The sequence below is a fragment of the Pyrus communis genome, chromosome 1 (genome assembly GCF_041283825.1).
Source record: "Pyrus communis isolate YQ-2024b chromosome 1, ASM4128382v1, whole genome shotgun sequence".
Classification (NCBI taxonomy): Eukaryota; Viridiplantae; Streptophyta; class Magnoliopsida; order Rosales; family Rosaceae; genus Pyrus; species Pyrus communis.
In genome coordinates, this window is record NC_142565.1 from 15,931,937 (window position 1) to 15,952,253 (window position 20,317).

The 20,317-nt window shown below is 34.8% G+C and overlaps 2 long non-coding RNA genes and 1 pseudogene across 2 annotated transcripts; all 3 read right to left on the reverse strand.

Annotated features, from left to right (window-relative positions):
* Positions 1-5,024: 5,024 nt before the first annotated feature.
* Positions 5,025-6,550, reverse strand: LOC148699255 (uncharacterized; annotated as a pseudogene).
* An 866-nt stretch (positions 6,551-7,416) lies between these two features.
* Positions 7,417-13,343, reverse strand: LOC148699256 (uncharacterized). Its single transcript, XR_015955258.1, has 4 exons — positions 13,283-13,343; positions 12,512-13,151; positions 8,517-8,913; positions 7,417-8,051 (listed from the first exon to the last, which is right to left on the reverse strand). It is a non-coding gene; the product is annotated as an uncharacterized LOC148699256 (long non-coding RNA).
* Positions 13,344-16,524: 3,181 nt separating this feature from the next.
* On the reverse strand, positions 16,525-19,486 carry LOC148699257 (uncharacterized). The gene is made up of 3 exons (XR_015965644.1): positions 19,172-19,486; positions 18,414-18,472; positions 16,525-16,708 (listed from the first exon to the last, which is right to left on the reverse strand). It is a non-coding gene; the product is annotated as an uncharacterized LOC148699257 (long non-coding RNA).
* Positions 19,487-20,317: the final 831 nt, after the last annotated feature.

The following is a 20,317-nucleotide window of genomic DNA, read 5'->3' on the forward strand; positions in this document are numbered from 1 at the left end:
AAGCTACGGGTGTCTATTTTCTGGAGCATTTCATGGATTACTAATATCATTTTTCTAGAAGAAGTTATGATCGTTTTAACACTGAAAGGTTCCCAAGAGGCTGAGCAATTTGTAACTGACAAGAAAACATTGAAAGCAATAAATCCAATAAAACTAGCAGCCAAAACTGATGCAGCCAAGAACAAGCCAGCTGACAACTATTCAAATATCAGAGGAAATGGAAAATTAAGTGGGGGTAATGGGCATAAAGGCTACCTAAAGAGTTACAATTGTTTTACCATTTCCTCTCACTTATTGTCATCACTAAATGGCTGTTAGTGGGGTGAGTTATGGAGAAGAAATTGGGGCAGCAAGCAAGAAGAAAAAGGATGTAGGTTTCAGCAGCAAAAGGCGGAAAAAAAAAGGGTGAAGCAAAAGATAGAAAAAAAAAAAAAAAAAAAGGAAAGGAAGGAAAAAAAAGCAAGGCTCCTGTGTTGGGGAAGGAAGGAAAGGAAGGAGGAAATCTTGGCATTCTCTTCTTTCGGTTTTATCTTCTCATACCCATGTCTTTCTTTTGGTTTTATTTGAGAATAATGTGTAACTAAATTTTTAGTAGTTAAGGGTTGTTTTGAAGCCCCTAATATGATTGCAAGTTTGTTATGACATTTCGTTTGAATTACTTTTATGAATGGATGAAAATTGGTTCACTACTTGTCTCATTGATGAATTCTTTATGTGTTTTCTACGGATGCATACTTAGTAAACATATCTAGGATTCTAATGCTATGAATATGTGTGTGCCTCGAATGAGGACCTACATATGTTCTAGAGTAGTACTTGTTAATTGCGATTAACATGTGAACTAATTTCTAGGATAAGTAAGACAACACTAGTACTTACGATGCCTTGTGATGACTCAAACTCTTTTCGTTCTTAATGATTTCTACTTGTTAAATCTATGAACACGCTATTCTAGATTGCATGCTAGGGACTAAGTTAAGAACGCCATTCTCTTAGCATACCACATAAGAAAGAGTAATAGGTTGAGTTCTAACATTGAGCCAACTTGAGCATCTTCATCCGGAAATAGAAGGAATTTGAATGAAATATAACATGTTTGCATGATTATTTGGTGGTGGATAGCAATTCCCCTAACTCGTTTTTCTTAATTTGTGAACTACTTAAAATCTGTTTCTGTTCTGTTTTTGTTCGATTTAATTTAAATAGCAAATCAACTCCAAAAATCCCAAAAATTTGTGAGAGTGTAACTCTGTATGTCTAGTATCTACATATAAAATTTCGTAGACTTTATATAAGTTTAAGTCAGTCTAATAATTATTTTTCGGCGGCTGGCCAGTAGGGACAGCGGCCCAGTTTTTGTAACATTTTAAGTAGTTAGATAAAACAATATTCTACGAGAAAGACCCTTATTTGCATATGCTACAATTGACAAATCTTAGTGTTAATAAGGAAAATCAATAGGACATTTGTGTGCTACTTTGTGGTGTGCTTTTAATCGTATCAACTTATGATTAAAGGAAGATAAGAAATTTCATTAAAATAAAAAGAAGAATTGAAAGCAAAATCAAATGTAGAAGAAAATTCCATTAATTGATAGAACACTCATGATTTGTCCATATTCTTACAGCCTTACAGGAAGCTTTGCACTGTGCACTTTTTTTGCCTGAAGCAGCAAAAGGCCCACTCCTCACATCATAATCTGCCACAATTTAAAAAAGTTGAAATCGTAGAAAGTCTTGGTAGAACAAAATTGAAAACATAAAGCATAAACCCAATAAGAGTCATAAACTAATGAAGAAAGAATTTGAAAATTTTCAAACTACTAACCCTACAATATTGTCTCGTGATGTGGTAGTAACTAACACATAAATTAAACCCTATAAATTATGCAATTGTAGTAAGAGTAAATAGGGATCGTTCCATTTCGGAGATTAGAAGGGATGCTAATCAAAAAAAATTAAACTTATAAACTGAAAACTAAGCTACACTAACACAAAATAAGAACTGAGGGGGATTATTTGGACGAATTTTAACAAAAATAAAGTAAATTGCAGCAAACGAATTAGGTCTTGTATGAGATATAAGTGAAAGGCTAGCTAGAGGATTGTTCTCCACACATGAAACATATGCATACAAACGATTTCCAGTTATTTTTCCTATAAACCATAATGACAATGCCCCAGATTAATTGTGAATAGCACTAATTAACTCTCAGATTTTCCTAAGTTCATTGAATTGGACTTAGCGACGCAACCGAATTATTCTTCTCAAGTTCCCTAACTATGAAAAGCATGATAGAGATACATCTCAAAGATCATTAAGTTATGTGAAAATCATAGGCATTGACGAAGCATTCATAACTATGAAAAGCATGATACTCCTGTCAAGAATTTACTTAACTCAATCATGACTAGTGACCTTTACTACTTGTAAATATAAGTTCATAACGATTAGGTGAAATTCCCTTATATTCTAGCATCAAATCCCTGCATGCAAACTAAGTGTGCACCCTTAATAAACATACAAGAATAAGTTCTCTATAAAGCAGATAAGTAAATCGTATTCATGTTTTATGAAACAATAACTGGATGTAATCAATTTATATAAACATATGATTATGGTTTCGAATTCACCTCTGGCTAAAAAGAAATTTAGTTATGCATGTTTATCATAACTGAAAAACAATCTAAAATAAACATTAAAACTAAACAAGGATAGAAAAAACTCTGAAAATTCCAGCAACTTCAATGGATGAATGGTAGGCATGGCACAATCTCTCTCCCCCTTGATATTTGCGGCACAACTTGTTTATATAGGGAAAAGGGCACGACTGAATCCAAGGAGAAAAATGATTAGGGTGTTTGAATGGATTATGACTCCTAGAATCAGATGAGAGGTATTTAGGATAAGGACTCCTTTTGCAGTTGGAAATAAGATGAGATAATGTTGGATAAAATGCGATAATGTTGGATAAGGTTATATAAGATAAGAAAGACTGGATAAGATGAGATAAGTTTGGATAAGGTTGGATAAGATAATGTTCCTCTCCAACTAGGATTCCTCTTTCTTGTGTAATTCCTTGTCTTCCAAGCCTCAACTTTAATTTCTCCAGATTTTAGCACATGTCTAGCACCATTTAAACATCAAAAACGTCCAGCCCAATCCAAGTCCAAAACTGCTCCAAATTGCCCCATTTTGGCATTTATTGTCATTTTTACCAATTGGACATATAATAATACGAAAATAACACAAATTACCAAAATAAATGGAAATTAACGAAGTAAATGCAACGAAATAAGATAACAAAGTTGCATAAATATGCTCCAATCAAATTCCCCCACACTTAGCTTTTGCTAGTCCCCAAGAAAAACAAAGTAAACAAAACAAAACCTAAACCTTCCAACAATTGCCTCAGGGATTTCCAATGAAACATGACATGTTAAAAATCACTACTCACATAGATTTTAACAATCCTTACTCTTGAGCTTATACTTAACCATAGTAACCACTCACTAGCTCGCATTTAATCAATTAAAACAACATTTTGCATGTAGTAACATGCCTTAGAGAATTCACTCAATTCCTCACCGGATATACTCTCGATTTTCACGCAGATTTTCTAACTACACTCCCTATACTAAGTATATGTGAGAAGATTGATGTAAACATGCAGACTAACACTCACATATGTTATAACAAAGAAAGCACTTTTTGGAATTATTAATACAAACATGTATATGATCTCATGAACGGAATGCCACTACTTACAAGCGAGAACCAAGGATTCCATATCCTCATACCAATTTCAAACTCCACATATTGAAACACATAACAATCAAGATAAAAGTCTAAGGGTTGTAATAGGGTTAAGGTACTGGCTAACAAAGAAAGGTTAAGGATAAACAAATGTTCTTAAAATGATAGTAAGCAAAGTAATGAAATCAACACTTAGAATTCAACTTTTGGTTGCAGCACCCAACTTTAAACACAAGGGGGAGATTCGTGCAACATTAAGGTCATATTCACATTTTTGGACCCTTCTTCAACAACCAACACTTATGAACTCATTCTCACTTCTTTTCAACCTCTTTTTTTTTTCTTTTCTTAACTCTTTTTTTTTCATTTTTTTTTTTTCTGTTTCTTTTCTTTGAAACATCACACACCCTACTTCCCAAGATTCAAAAGAACAAATCCTTCCCTCACACTTATTTTTGTGCAAATCGTAAATCAAAAGGAATTCCCAACAAGTCATGCTCCACTATTCTTTAAGAACAGGGGTATGGATATTCCTATACCAGGCTAGGTAGGGATAATGCAAGCTAACAAAGAAAATAGGCTAAATAAGGCTCAAAGGGGTTAAACCTACAATACATATGCAAGGGATAAGGCTTTTTGGCTCTGGTGGTAACTAAACAACTTCATCTTGTTATTTGTTATGCAATCAATTTTATGTTTTGAATGAAACGGGAATGAGTTCTGGTATTTGGAACTAAAATGATGAAAAAGCATTCTAAATAGCAACCAAGCAAAGAAATAATGAGATCATGCGACGACTTTAGAAAGCAAGAATATCACAGATTAATAACTCTCCAAACAAAGAATAGGCTCAAGTCTCACAGGGTTGTAGAGTTAGTTTGAGTTTCTTCCTTCAAGCATGTTACAAAAACTGATTTTTTTCTCTTTGTGTTTACATGTGAATTCGTAAATGACAACTATAACTAAGTATTAACCAAAGAGCATATCAAACTTCCACCCATGTTTGTAACTTTCTTTAACAGTCATGCATTAAAAACCAAATCCTCATCATTGTGTTGGAAGGTACCCTAAGACACAAACAAGTAACAAAAACGACTCTTTTTGGTATCAAAATTTTTTTATGACACACAATTAACACTTTAAAACAGTGAATAACAATATTAGCAGTGATAGGTGGTGAAATTCAAAAATATGTCATGAAAAGCAATCTGTTTACCTTCCCCTCCCCCCCCCCCCCCAACAACACTTAAACCAAACATTGTCCTCAATGTTTCAAAAATAAACTTAAACAAGAAACCAATCAAAGATAATTGGCAAACAAGCCAATCATGGCAAAGTAAAAACAATAAAGAGAAGGGTAAAAGAGAGCAAATCTGGTTGTAGGAGCTGGAGATTCCATCGTCTCTTGATTCGAACACATGGGTTACCTCCCACGAAGCGCTTCTTTAACGTCTTCCAGCCGGACAATACCTCCATTTAATCATCACTAAGACCAGTGGCATGGAGTTGATCTTTGAGTGGAAGGTGATACTTGAAATGATCCGGTAATGGTTTAAATTCTTGAGTGGGTGCTTGAATCATTGAAATCAACATATTAGTAGAAAACGAAATTGAAATTTGAGGAGGTGGCTTACCTGTGTGCTACGACAAGAACTCAAGGACAAAGACTACTTCAAAAGTTTCGAGAATGTTACTCTCGGCCAGATTTGGTGTGAGACCAGTGACTTGTCCCGTGTCATGAAATCCAACTTCTTTGGGAATGGTTGTCTCAAGTACATCCTCTTTGATGAATTCTAGATATTCCCCAGCCACTTCTTTCTCTTGAATCCTTCTTCTTGTTGTACAAACCTTTTTAAAAAATTTAGCACATTCTGGACAAGAATCGAGATATTAACTTGCACCTTTGGAAATGTTTCGAAGATGTCTTCCTCTCTCTATTCTTTCTTGGATTGCAAAAACCTGCAAGGAAAAAGGACATTTGGTGGAATAAGGTTAGAAAGAATTGAATTCGAAACAACCTTACTAGAATTGGATGGTGGTGGAGGTAGGGTGGCTGTAGCACTAGGATTGGAGATGATTGGATGTTGCGGCAAGACTTATTCTAAGCTTGCCATGGCTGAGTCTTCCTCATCCTCTTCAAACAGCTCCTCTTTCTCTACTTCTAGGCTATGGTTGGACACGTTCAAATCACCTACAACCTCCAACCACTTCTCAAAGTGATCGCTTCAGCAATTTCAAAATCTCTCATCAAATTGACATTGGTTGACCTGGAAAGTTCGCTTTGTTCTCGAATTTGTCCCATGAATTCTGCGATTTGCCCCACTTGATTCTTCATTTCGCCCATCTCTTTGGCTTGATCTTGTAAACCCTGAGTCAAAGAAGTTAATGTTTAAAGAATTTTATCATAATCCAATGAAAAACCTGAATTTGGTTGGGATTGTTGTGGGGTAGGCTGTATAGGTCTTGAATAGAACTCCTCAGATGGTTGCCAATATACTTCTTGTTGAACTTGTTGAGGTTGCTTCCACATAAAGTTTGAATGATCACTCCCACTTGGATTGTAAGTGTTGGAAAACAAGTTGTTCCTTGATTGATTATGGCCAAGATAACCCCAAGCATTGACATTATCCCAACCTCCATTCTCAATTAATTGAGGATGTTGATTAGTTTGATATCCTTGCCTATACGACACACCAAATGTACCAACTTTTTGCATTCGGGACCTTTCAATATACTGTGACATAAGAGAAGTAAGATTCGCCATTTGAGCTTGAAGATTAGCAATTGCCATGTCTTGCTTCTCTAGTACCTGAAATCAAAGAAATGAAAGTAAATCAAATATCAAAAGTAATATAAAATTAAATAAAAAAAAAAAAGAAAAAAAAAAGAGCAATTAGCAATTTTACTAATCCTCGGCAACAGCATCAAAATTTGATGTCGTAGAAACTAAAACATAAATTAAACCCTATAAATTATGCAATCGTAGTACGAGTAAGTAGGGATCGTTCTATTCTAGGGATTAGAAGGGATGATAATCAACACAAATTAAACTTATAAAACTAAAAACTAAGCTAGACTAACACAAATAAGAACTGAGGGGGATTTTTTGGACGAATTTTAACAAAAATAAAGTAAATTGCAGCAAACGAATTAGGTCTTGTACGAGATATAGGGGAAAGGCTAGCTAGAGGATTGCTCTCCACACATGAAACATATGCATACAAATCGATTTCCAGTTATTCTTCCTATAAACCATCAATGACATTGCCCCAAATTAATTGTGAATAACACTAATTAACGCTCAGATTTTCCTAAGTTCATTGAATTGGACTCAGCGATGCAACCAAATTATTCTTCTCAAGCTCTCTAACTATGAAAATCATGATAGAGATACATCTCAAAGATCATTAAGTTATATGAAAATTATAAGCATTGACGAAGCATTCATAACTATGAAAAGCATGATACTCCTGCCAAGAATTTACTTAACTCAATCATGACTAATTACTTTTACTACTTGCAAATATAAGTTCATAACGATTAAGTGAAATTCCCTTATATTCTAGCATCAAATCCCTGCATGCAAACTAAGTGTGCACCCTTAATAAAAATGCAAGAATAAGTTCTCTATAAAGCAGATAAGTAAATCGCATTCATGGCTTTGAATTCACCTCTGGCTAAAAAGAAATTTAGTTACGTATGTTTATCATAACAGAAAAACAAACTAAAATAAACATTAAAACTAAACAAGGATAGAAAAAACTCTGAAAATTCCAGCAACTTCAATGGATGAATGGTAGGCATGGCACAATCTCTCTCCCCCCTGATATTTGCGGCACAACTTGTTTATATAGGGAAAAGGGCACGGCTGAATCCAAGGAGAAAAATGATTAGGGTGTTTGAATGGATTATGACCCCTAGAATCAGATGGGAAGTATTTAGAATAGGATAAGGACTCCTTTTGTAGCTGGAAATAAGATGAGATAATGTTGGATAAAATGGGATAATGTTGGATAAGGTTATATAAGATAAGATAAGACTGGATAAGATGAGATAAGTTTGGATAAGGTTAGATAAGATAATGTTCCTCTCCAACTAGGATTCCTCTTTCTTGTGTAATTCCTTGTCTTCCAAGCCTCAACTTTAATTTCTCCAGATTTTAGCACATGTCTAGCACCATTTAAACACCAAAAACATCCAGCCCATATGCTCTCCACGCATGCTATCCAATCCAAGTCCAAAACTGCTCCAAATTGCTCCATTTTGCCATTTATTGTCATTTTTACCAATTGGACCTACAATAATACGAAAATAACACAAATTACCAAAATAAATGGAAATTAACGAAGTAAATGCAACAAAATAAGATAACAAAGTCACATAAATATGCTTCTATCATCTCGCCCACACAACACACATCACATTTATCTCCACCGTCTGCACCGATACAAATGATTTGAAACCTAATAGAAAAGCACGACAAATAATTGGAAAATCGATTAATATAAACAAAAACTCCCCAGAGCCAAGAGTTTCATTATAAGCATAAGAACCTCACCAACATGCTTCATTGGAATGTAATGAATGCAGAGGGAAAGATAAAGACACTTACATGGAGAAGAAACAAATCCAAGTTTTTCACTCAAAAGAATATAACCAACAATCATACATGAAAACAGAAGGAAAAATGAATTTGGTGAATGGTGGACAACCGCTGCAAAGAATGCAAAGATCATGGAGAATCCGAGATTGAAAGTTACCTGCACTAAGAATTAGTCGATGTAGAGGAAGAGTCTTTGTCAATCTACCTGTCTGTTTGTCCCTCCCCCTCGTTATCCTCTCCTTGATTTCTGCACGACTACAAATAAACTGCCAAAATTAATATGAAACTAAACCTACCTAGTGAAATTTGAACACAATGAATTACGTCTCCAGTAGAGTTCATTTCCAAATCATACTACTTTGAGAGAATTTAAAAAAACCCCATTTTCTAAAAATTTGGAATCTCTAATAACTGAAGAATCACACTATGCAAAACCCAAGTCGTTTATTAGGACGAAGAATCACAACAACATCATCGGCCTCACGTTGCACTTGGTATGAAACCTTGTCCCCCTAAGCATCTGGCTTCATATATAAATCAATAGTAGTATGACCCTGCAAAGAAGCCACCAAATAAAAATGGACTATGAAACTGAAATGGAAAAGTATTTTCAGTGTTTGGTTTCAGTAAAAAAAAACTGTGTGAAACTTGTATTTTAACTTTAGACTTAGACCTGGCATTCGTGTCGTGTTTCTCGTGTTCGTGTCGTTTTCGTGTCATACCCGATAGCTTAACGCGTCGTGTCGTGTAATACCCGTTAAAGTAAACGGGTAATATGACCCGACCCGAAATCAACCCGTTAATATTTTCAAATAATATGACCCGACCCGTTACCCGTTAAAAAAAATATATTTTAAATCAATAAAAATGAAAATGAAAAACATAATTTGACCCCAAAAAATGTAAAACATAATACTAAATCAGTATTTGCATACTAAATTTCGGAGTTGACCCCTTAATGAAAGTTGTAAAGCTTTTTATTACGAGTGATTATATTTTTCACACTTCTACAATAATTATTATTAATTTTATTAATTTTTCACTAAAATAAATAACATTGTTCATGAGATTTGGAGGGTTTTAAAAATCTAAACGACCATGTAACCTTGCCAATGGAACTCAAAGCTTACATGTTATTCCTTTTACAAAATCCTCAATTTTCATAGATCATCATGACATAAGATTTTGTGGTATATATCCACTTCTGTAAATATTTTAAATTGACGATCAAATTAGTTCATTATATTCATATAGGATCAAGGAGTGTAGCTGTAAAAAATCATCAAAATCAGAGTTAAAATAACCGTTAAATCGTGATTTTCGTTTATAACCGTCGAAACATTTTGTCTCGTTACTTGATCTCTGAATGTTTGTTTTTTGCAATTTCTGGCGTATGCGATCTCGAAGCATATATAAACACGTGTGATGGTTGGATCATTGAAATTAGTTTCATATGATGCGTATCCCATCAAAACGATACATTAACTAACACTTAGTTTATTTATATTTTCATTAAGTATAACATAAGATTTTGTAGTATCCACTAATGTAAATATTTTAAATTGAAGATTGAATTCATTCATTGTATTCATATAGGGTCAAGGAGTGTAGCTATAAAAAATCATCAAAATCGGAGTTAAAATAACCGTTAAATCGTGATTTTTCATTTATAACCATCGAAAAGTTTTGTCTCATTACTTGATCTCTGAATGTTTGTTTTTTGCAATTTTTGGCGTATGCGATCTCGAAGCATATATAAATAAGTTTGACGGTTGGATCGTTGAAATTAGTTTTGTAGGATGCGTATCCCATCAAAACAATAAGTTCACTAACATTTAAGAGTTTATTTATACTTTCATCAAGTATAACATAAGATTTTGTGGTATCCACTAGTGTAAATATTTCAAATTGAAGATCGAATTCATTCATTATATTCATATAGGGTCAAGAAGTGTAGCTGTAAAAAATCATCAAAATCGAAGTTAAAATAACCGTTAAATCGTGATTTTTCGTTTATAACCGTTGAAAAGTTTTGTCTTTTTACTTGATCTCTGAATGTTTGTTTTTTGCAATTTTTGGCATATGCGATCTCGAAGCATATATAAACAAGTTTGACGGTTGGATCGTTGAAATTAGTTTCGTAGGATGCGTATCCCATCAAAACAATAGATTCACTAACACTTAAGAGTTTATTTATACTTTCATCAAGTATAACATAAGATTTTGTGGTATCCACTAGTGTAAATATTTTAAATTGAAGATCGAATTCATTCATTGTATTCATATAGGGTCAAGGAGTGTAGCTATAAAAAAATCATCAAAATCGGAGTTAAAATAACCGTTAAATCGTGATTTTTCATTTATAACCGTCGAAAAGTTTTGTCTCATTACTTGATCTCTGAATGTTTGTTTTTTTCAATTTTTGGTGTATGCGATCTTGAAGCATATATAAACAAGTTTGACGGTTGGATCGTTGACATTAGTTTCGTAGGAAGCGTATCCCATCAAAACGATAGATTCACTAACACTTGAGAGTTTATTTATATTTTCATCAAGTATAACATAAGATTTTGTGGTATCCACTAGTGTAAATATTTTAAATTGAAGATCGAATTCATTCATTGTATTCATATAGGGTCAAGGAGTGTAGCTGTAAAAAATCATCAAAATTAGAGTTAAAATAACCGTTAAATCATGATTTTTCGTTTATAACCGTTGAAAAGTTTTGTCTCGTTACTTGATCTCTAAATGTTTGTTTTTTGCAATTTTTGGTGTATGCGATCTCGAAGCATATATAAACAAGTTTGACGGTTAGATCGTTGAAATTAGTTTCGTAGGATGCGTATCCCATCAAAACGATAGATTCACTAACACTTAAGAGTTTATTTATACTTTCATTAAGTATAACATAAGATTTTGTGGTGTCCACTAATATAAATATTTTAAATTGAAGATCGAATTCATTCATTGTATTCATACAGGGTCAAGGAGTGTAGCTGTAAAAAATCATCAAAATCGGAGTTAAAATAACCGTTAAATCGTGATTTTTCGTTTATAACCGTCAAATTTTTTTGTCTCGTTACTTGATCTCTGAATGTTTGTTTTTTGCAATTTTTGGTGTATGTGATATCGAAGCATATATAAACAAGTTTGACGGTTGGATCATTGAAATTAGTTTTGTAAGATGCGTATCCCATCAAAATGATAAATTCACTAACACTAGAGAGTTTATTTATACTTTTATCAAGTATAACATAAGATTTTGTGGTATCCACCAATGTAAATATTTTAAATTGAAGATCGAATTCATTCATTATATTCATATAGGGTCAAAGAGTATAGCTGTAAAAAATCATCAAAATCAGAGTTAAAATAATCGTTAAATCGTGATTTTTCATTTATAACCGTTGAAAAGTTTTGTCTCGTTTCTTGATCTTTGAATATTTTTTTTTTTGCAAATTTTGGCGTATGCGATCTCGAAGCATATATAAACAAGTTTAACGGTTGGATCATTGAAATTTGTTTCATAGGATGCGTATCCCATCAAAACGATACATTAACTAACACTTAGAGTTTCTTTGGGTTAAATATTAGGCGGGAAATGGATGGATATAGGCTGCAAAATTTCCCAAACATTAGGCGGGAAATGGATGAAACTCTTGAAATATTAGGCGGGAAATTAATTATTATAATTTTTTAATGTGTTTGGTATTTTTATATTACTTGATATTTTTATTTTTAATGTGTTTTATGATTTTTAATCTCAATCTTTGCCTATAATATACTATAAAAATAAATAAATAAATAAAACTTAAAATTTAAAGTTTATATAGAATAATAATTAATAAACAATATATACATATTCATTATATCTATTGCATTTTATAGTAAGTTTTTTTTAGTAGTTTAAAAAATTAAAATCATCAAAATAGCATTTTTCTTATCGTGTCGAAACAGGTTACCCGCGTGTCACTTTCGTGTAAACCTGTTAAGGACCCGTTATTAACGGGTTATTATCGTGTGACCCGATAATGACCCGATTAGTTATCGTGTTGACCCGAAACCCGTTATTTTCGTGTCGTTTACGTGTCGTGTTAACGGGTCGTGTAAGAAATTGTCAGGTCTATTTAGACTTAGGGAATCGTTTCTCACTTGTGAACACAAACACCCTTGATTAGGTAAGTCTATTCCCCAAATCAACTTTTTTGCAGCTTTTTCTTTTCCGAGAACCTGTCTAAGAAATAAAGGAGAGCATAACTTTTTAGTCCAGAAAATAAGGAAAGCAGAAGTAATCGAGACCAATTCACCCGACAATAATTTTCTTCAAAAATTAACTAGCTAAACGAAATAAGGAAAATAAAGCTAAACAATTGAATCAAAAATGAAGAATTTGAAAGAAAGGAACAGAACCATAGCATCTTCTTATTAGGTAAATTACGCACTATATTTATAAATAAATAAATAAAAGATAATTGTTGATAATTTTATTTAATTTTTTTTTAAACAAAGAATCACGACCAGCAAAAGAAGCTAATGAACATCAGTATCAAAGTATTACCAAAACCATAAAAGGATCAAAGTGAATGAGTGAAGGGAAAAAAGCCCTAAAAAGGACAATAGAAATTACTGTTTGAAGAATAATATTCCTTTGATCCCTCGTAAAAAAAAAAAAACACAACCTGAAATTATTCCGTTGATCCCTTTACCGAGTGTAACATCTTTGCTTTCTTCCTTGCCTTGGAGCCCTTCCTCTGACGAAAGATTAGCCCTTCCTAATGTGCGTCTAATCAACCTGATTTAGCAAAAGCCCCGGAATTTGAAATCTCATATTTCAATGTAATTTCTCTAATTGAAAACTCAACAATAAAAATCCAATCGAAATTGATTGTAAAGACAAAAGCGAAGGAATTAAGGAAAAATCACCTGAAATCTTGTCTACATCGAGAGTGGATGCAGAAGAAACTCCAAAAAAACATGAAGAAAATTTCTTCCGATGTATGCATTATGGGGATGGTATGACCTGTTGTTCACTCTAGAACGTGTAGTAGATGGCGGTTCCATCTCCTCTGGTGTTTACAACCACTGCGGTTTTATGTGGTGTTTGAGAGTTCTACTCTTTCGTTGAGTTTTTTTTTTTTTTTTTCCTTTCCAGAAAGATAGGACACAATGCAGTAGTTGTGGGAGGATTAATCCAAGGGTCAAAATGAATTTGAAGTGCAAGTATTTTCATCCTGTGGTTGTCAATTGTTATAGTTCAGATGGGCGTTTATTTTATTCGTAGCGGATAATTTCACATTTTATAATCTATCTATATCTATTCTATATATATAAAGTGAGAAGCCCAAATATAAGTAAAATCAAGTGTCATAGTTCCCTTCTAAGAGTGTCAATATTAGCATGGATGTTGGCAATGGCCACAGCTCAAGTCGTGGCTTGAACGAAGAGGTGAAGAAAATGAGGGAGGAGTGGATGAATAAAGAAGAACACAAGAAGGCTGTGGAGTTGGTTTAGTAAGATTATGCTGCCAAGCTTGATGATTTGGATGCTCAAATTAGGTTAGTTTTAATATCAAATTAGCCTTAAAAAATAAATAAAGAAGAAGAACTACTGAATATATGTTGCTAGGTTTATTTTATAATTTCCATTTTTTTTCCTTGCAAGATTGATTTGGAACATGATGTTTAGCTTCATTCTGTTTATGTGTTTTTCTCTTCCAGGTACGGAGGTTTAAACAATATTAGTTCAAGACTAATAATATTGACCTCTTCATTATCCTATGGAAATAAAATTTGGGTGGATCAAGAAATGAATAGAAATTGAATTGTTAGGTCATTTTGTCTTATTTATTTGTTAATTTTATATTCATAATAACAATTGAACGAGTTTAAGGTTCCTTAATCAAGGTAGAAATTGCTATTTTTTTTTTTGTAGCTAACAATGATCTCCATGCTTATTGTTCTATGTGGGTTGTTACAAAACACTTTAGAGAGTGAGCCAATTTTATTCGACCTTGGATTGGTTAAAAGAAGAAGATCATGTGTTGTTGAACTTGGAGAAATACTATTTGACCAACTAGGATTTTAGTTTGTTTGTAACTTAAGTTAAAACTATAGTGACACTATTAATGTCTATACCCAATGAACAACAATGGTAATCAGCTAACACAAGACATCTCTAAGGCTTTTCCTCAACTAGGTTCTCTGCTTTCTTTCTTTCATTTAAAGATTCGGTTGAATTGGTTAAAAAAACAATGCGGGTACTCAAGGTTTTGTTTGGAATGATTGTTGAGTTTCTGAACTTTCATCTATGGTTTCTGATTATTTTCTCAATTGGGATTATTTCTTACCAATTTCCTTTGAGATTCGTGCGTTTGTTTGTTAATGCCTGTTTCTTTATTTTTTACAGGAAATGAAACTGCTCTCTTCCTCTTCTTGACACCCACGTTGATAGCATTGATCTTCAAGAGTCAAAGGAGAGGTTTCATCTACATTCAGTCCCTCATCAATATATTTTTTTGCCATCCCTTTTGCAAATTTATTTTTGTAGATTTTTATTTCAATGGATTTTTTTTTTTTTTTGGCTTTAGGGAGTTTTTGTTTATAATAATCCATTTTCCGATTAATCGTGCTTTTTCCATTAGGTTTTCAAATTATTTGTATTCGGTGTTGGCGGTGGAGATAAATGTGATCTGGTGTTGTGTGGGTGAGACATTGTAGGGTTAGTAGTATGAAAAATTTCCAATTCTTTCTTCATTAGTCTATGTATTTTATTGACTTTTGTCCTGCCAAGACTTTCTACTATTTTGACTTATTTGAATTTCATTATCTGAACTCTGTTCTCTGAATTTGGTTACCTAAATCGCGCCTGGTATTTGATGTGGCCGGTGGCTTTGTATGGCTGGCTGGTGTTATTTGGGGGTGATTTTAGTTATAATGGGAGACAGGGCACAATAGTTATATATGTGCTCATGAACTGATTAGGATTAGGATAGTAGAGTCTTTGCTAATTTATGCGTTTTTATTCTCTGTACTATTATAATCGCCCTTACGTATATTGGGACTAAATTGAATAATGATGCTTCCTTTTCTTCTCAGTGAAAATACATACAAAAGCAACAAAGCTATGGTGGTAGGAATAATCGTTCTCAGGTATGTATGATATGAATGTGTTATATGAATTAGTTTGCCGAAGTTCACTGTAAGTAGATCGTACATATTTGATTCTCTGGGATATTGTAACTATATTTCGGTTCATACTGGGGAATAGATTGCTTCTACTTAGAGTCTTTATTATGGTCACTATCAGTTCTCGCATGTATTGGGCAATGCAGTTTTGTCGGTTCATGTTAGGGAATAGGTTGCTTTGACTTTAAGCCTTTCTGATGGTCGCTATTAGTTCTCGCACATATGGGCAATGAAGTTTTGTTGTTTATCAGTTGTAGCAACATACTAAGTCATGATAGTTGCAACCTCTGACCTTGAACTTTCTTTTTGATTATTTAGGTGAAGTTTGCAATCCAATACATGCGAAGAGCTATCCACAAAAATGCAAATTTTGACATAAGACCGTGAAACTCATTAAGGTATCTGATCCATGAATACTTATTCTATATGTATCCTCATAAACTTAGTTTATCTTTATCGCTTTCCTCATAACACTACATTAGGGGAGCCTCATGATCCTTATTATCATTAAAAAACAGATGTTTGATACATCTAATATCCTTATTATCATTAAGACTTAGATCTTATCCAACAATTCTACATTCATATATCAGCCAGTAACTGGAATCCCCAATCTAACCAACTCAACATACATATCTACAAAAATAGAACACATTATAGTTTTAATCAACTCATCTTTAGCAGATTTTGGTAAAATAAAGTGTTCAAAGAGAATCAAATATGTAGTGAGCTGTATTTTGTGGTATTGTAAGGATAAGATGATATATATGCCTCCGTTTTTCTCAACAGGAAACTGAGATTGTATGATGCGGTTGAAGACGCCAACATAAATGCAACAGAAAGAAGAGAGACAAATAAAGAATAGAGGGTAAATGACACACCCCGACCCAGAAAGTCCACTTGGACCCTGAATCGAGCTGTGCTGGCCGTCACCTGGAAGGTGACGAAGCCATAAAATGTGATAGTGCATAAAAAGTGAATAAATTTGAATCTAAAAGTGTCTAAGTACCAGAGTGCGCTACGAGTGGGAGCGAACCCATTTCACACGCGATGTCAGAGCATAAGTAAGGTACAGTAGTGTGGGTAAGAATCATACCCTCAGAAATATCCATTAATACTAAGATTCACCATAGATTCTTGTCGATACAAACTCAGCAGCTAAAACCTGGAGGGCACCAAACAGAAGGTGTGAGTAAGCAATAAAACCAAGCTTCCCAAAGTTACTATCTCTCAAAAAGTAATGCCCCTAAATATAAAACCCGTATCGTTTTCCATAAGACAGTACAACATATATACATATATCCCAACCATACTCAGAAATGACCAAAACCACGGTTTGCCATCAAATCCACCATACATTAATAAGTAGGCCAAATGGACTAAATCAATACAAAGTAATATATCAGTCAGAGTCATCTAAAATGACATGTACAACTTATCCGTATCTCATCAATCATGGCTAGCATATAAGTCGGAGTCACCTATAGTGACCTGTACGACTTATCCATATCTCATCAATCCTGGCTAGCATATAAGTCGGAGTCACCTCTAGTGACCTGTACGACTTATCCATATCTCATCAATCATGGCTAGCATATAAGTCGGAGTCACCTATAGTGACCTGTACGACTTACCTATATCTCATCAATCCTGGCTAGCATATAAGTCGGAGTCACGACTTATCTATATCTCATCAATCCTGGCTATCATATAAGTCGGAGTCACCTATAGTGACCTGTACGACTTATCTATATCTCATCAATCCTGGCTAGCATATAAGTCGGAGTCACCTCTAGTGACCTGTACGACTTATCTATATCTCATCAATCCTGGCTAGCATATAAGTCGGAGTCACGACTTATCTATATCTCATCAATCCTGGCTAGCATATAAGTCGGAGTCACCTATAGTGACCTGTACGACTTATCTATATCTCATCAATCCTGGCTAGCATATAGCTCAATAAGTATACCTGCACACGAGTCGGAACCACCTAAAGTGGTCTGTACGACAGGACTGGGTGTAAATAAATACGCTCAAGTGCTACGATCACGTGAAGACTGGGCGAATAATCGCGGGTCACCTACAAGTCGGAACCACCTAAAGTGGTCTGTACGACAGGACTGTGCACCTACCTTGGATCCAAGGCGAGCGTAAGGTGCAGGAGGTGAACATCACGTGAAGGACTGTGCCCTGGCCACGGGCGGGAGTACTAACACCGAGGTGCAGGTTTATGAGCTCTCAATGCATCTCAATATAACATGTGCAACTCATGGTAACCAGTACGACCGTATCGAAGTTGCCTAATTCATAACTGTAGTCATGCTATGACGCAATCGATTCAACTAGTACCATAAACTCACCTGAACTTACCTGGGTGTCCTGAGTTCACCTTTGCACTTGAAAACATTCCCAATAATTATATGCAAGTAATATACATATGGATATATAATGATGCAATCTACTACTCAACCATGTCGTAGCATTTTCAATTATAAACAATATAGTGTGAAGTGTACAATCAATAACGCCCTACTCCCAAACTACTTATTTTCAAGGATAATTATCCATGACAATCCAATTAACTCTAATTTAACTAACTAATTCACAAAACTAAAACTTGTCTTTACCAATTTCCTTCGCATTACTCAATTTCCCAAGCAAGGTTTTTGTCTCAAATATTTTATGGCTGCATCTAACGTCTCGTTAGACTGCCTACGTACCCTAAACAGGGATCAAGCCATTCGTAGTTCACATAGTACTTCAAGCATTCACAATAATTATATATGAAAGTAATATGCCTAATCAATTTAAAGGTGTCGATAGAACTCTCAATAATAAGTACGATAAAAATGAAAAGATGCACTCACCTGGAGTCCACGCTATGATTCTCTAGTGCACGCATCGAGGCGTCCTGAATGATTGGTCCCTGTGACCAATTATCAAATCACATCTCAGAACTCTTATCCGTAGAATATGTAATTCACATAAAACACAACCTCAACGACATTCTAAAATAGTTTGAGACCCATTGACCACAAGTCAACCGTCGATCAAAGATCGACGGTAGGGTTTACAACCCTGTATAACCTGACCCGGAAGATCCGCATATCAGATTTCCAATCCGCAACTTCCAACGATCCACAATATGTTTCTAGAATAACATATTAAAATTTCATTACGATCCAACGGTCAGATCTCCGCCAATTGCCTAAAACAAGTGGCCGTGAACATTTATTTTACTAACTTACAAATCCAATTCGGAAAGATCCGTACATCGGATTCCCGATCCATAAATTCCTATGATCTTTAAATATTACGTATTATAATGTACCCAAGTTTGGTGACGATCCAACGGTCGGATCGTCGATTCACATTTTCATCAAGCAATGTATCGTAACGAATTTAGGTTCCAACGATCAACCTATGTCATTCTAATAACAAAACTGAATTCAAGACATTCGACATAGCCTAAAAATAGCATTGGCGGCCCACTGGCCACGCGCCGCCGCACGCGCCGCCGCGGGTGGCGGTCGGCCGCCCCGACTCGCCGGAAAATCCAACTATTTCCACAAATTCTCAAACTTCACAGAAATGAAGATCTCAGTGAGTGGAGCAACTTTCATACCTGCCACGAAGTCCAAAAGTGGACGGAAGATGGTCAATTTTGCCCACGAAGCCGGCGGGTGCCTAAAACTTCCCGACGTCGATTCGTCGTCTACGGTGGTCCAACGGGGTCAAGGTTGGTTGGGTTTTGCTCCTGGGATGATGGGCTACAAAGCCCAAGTGGTGGCATCGGCCATTGCTTTGCCGATTTGCTTGAAAATCGAAAAGGGTGGCCGGAGCACCATTGATTTTCGTCAACTTTCGTGGCCTCAAACCTCCACATCCCATGGTTAATCAAGGTGGTTCTTGGGTGGGTTTTGTAGGGGGGAAAGAGAGCTTCAAGATGGTGGTGGTGGCATCGAAAAAATCCACCGGAGTTGGCCGGAATCGGCCCTGGAAAATGGGTGGTCGCGAGTGGGAAAACCCACGGGAAAAGCTGGGATTTTTTTTTTTTTTCTTTTTCTTTCTTTCCTTTTTCTGATTGGGCTTCACCTTAAATAATCAATTTCTAACGTCCGTAACTATACCGTTATAATCCGGACTCGCAAACGGCTTTCGCCTATGCGTTCACATCCACGAGTATTACGAGAATATGTTAAAAGAATAAGTCATACGTCTCTCTAGACGATGGTCAACAGAAGTCAAAGTCCTTGCCTCTAGGGCAATTTCGTAAATTCACGCTTTTAAAATAAAATAAAAACGTAAAATTTGGAACGGGTTGTCACAATCTACCCACCTTAAGAAAATTTCGTCCTCGAAATTTAAAATCATAAGTCCAAAGTAGAATACTCAAAATTAAAGAGATATATGTATGTAAATACATACATGAGGAAGACACAAAATGATAGCGACTACATAAAAGAGGATGACATTCTGTCATGATCAGAGTGTAGTGACTCTTCTTTCATGCCTCCAAATTCCTACTTTCCTTCTCTTTTACATAAACGTGTTCAAAGCGTAACGCACTTCGAAATTTAGCATGTAGTATTTTTGGGTCAAGCCTAAACAACAATTAACGAATTAAATAAGTAAATACAAATATTAACGTAGAATAATCTACTTGTTTATTTGCTTAGCAACCCAACGAATAAGCTATTAATATTACGCTATGCACCCCACAAAACCAACAATTCACTGTTGTCTTGATAAGCAAGTAACAATTCCCGAG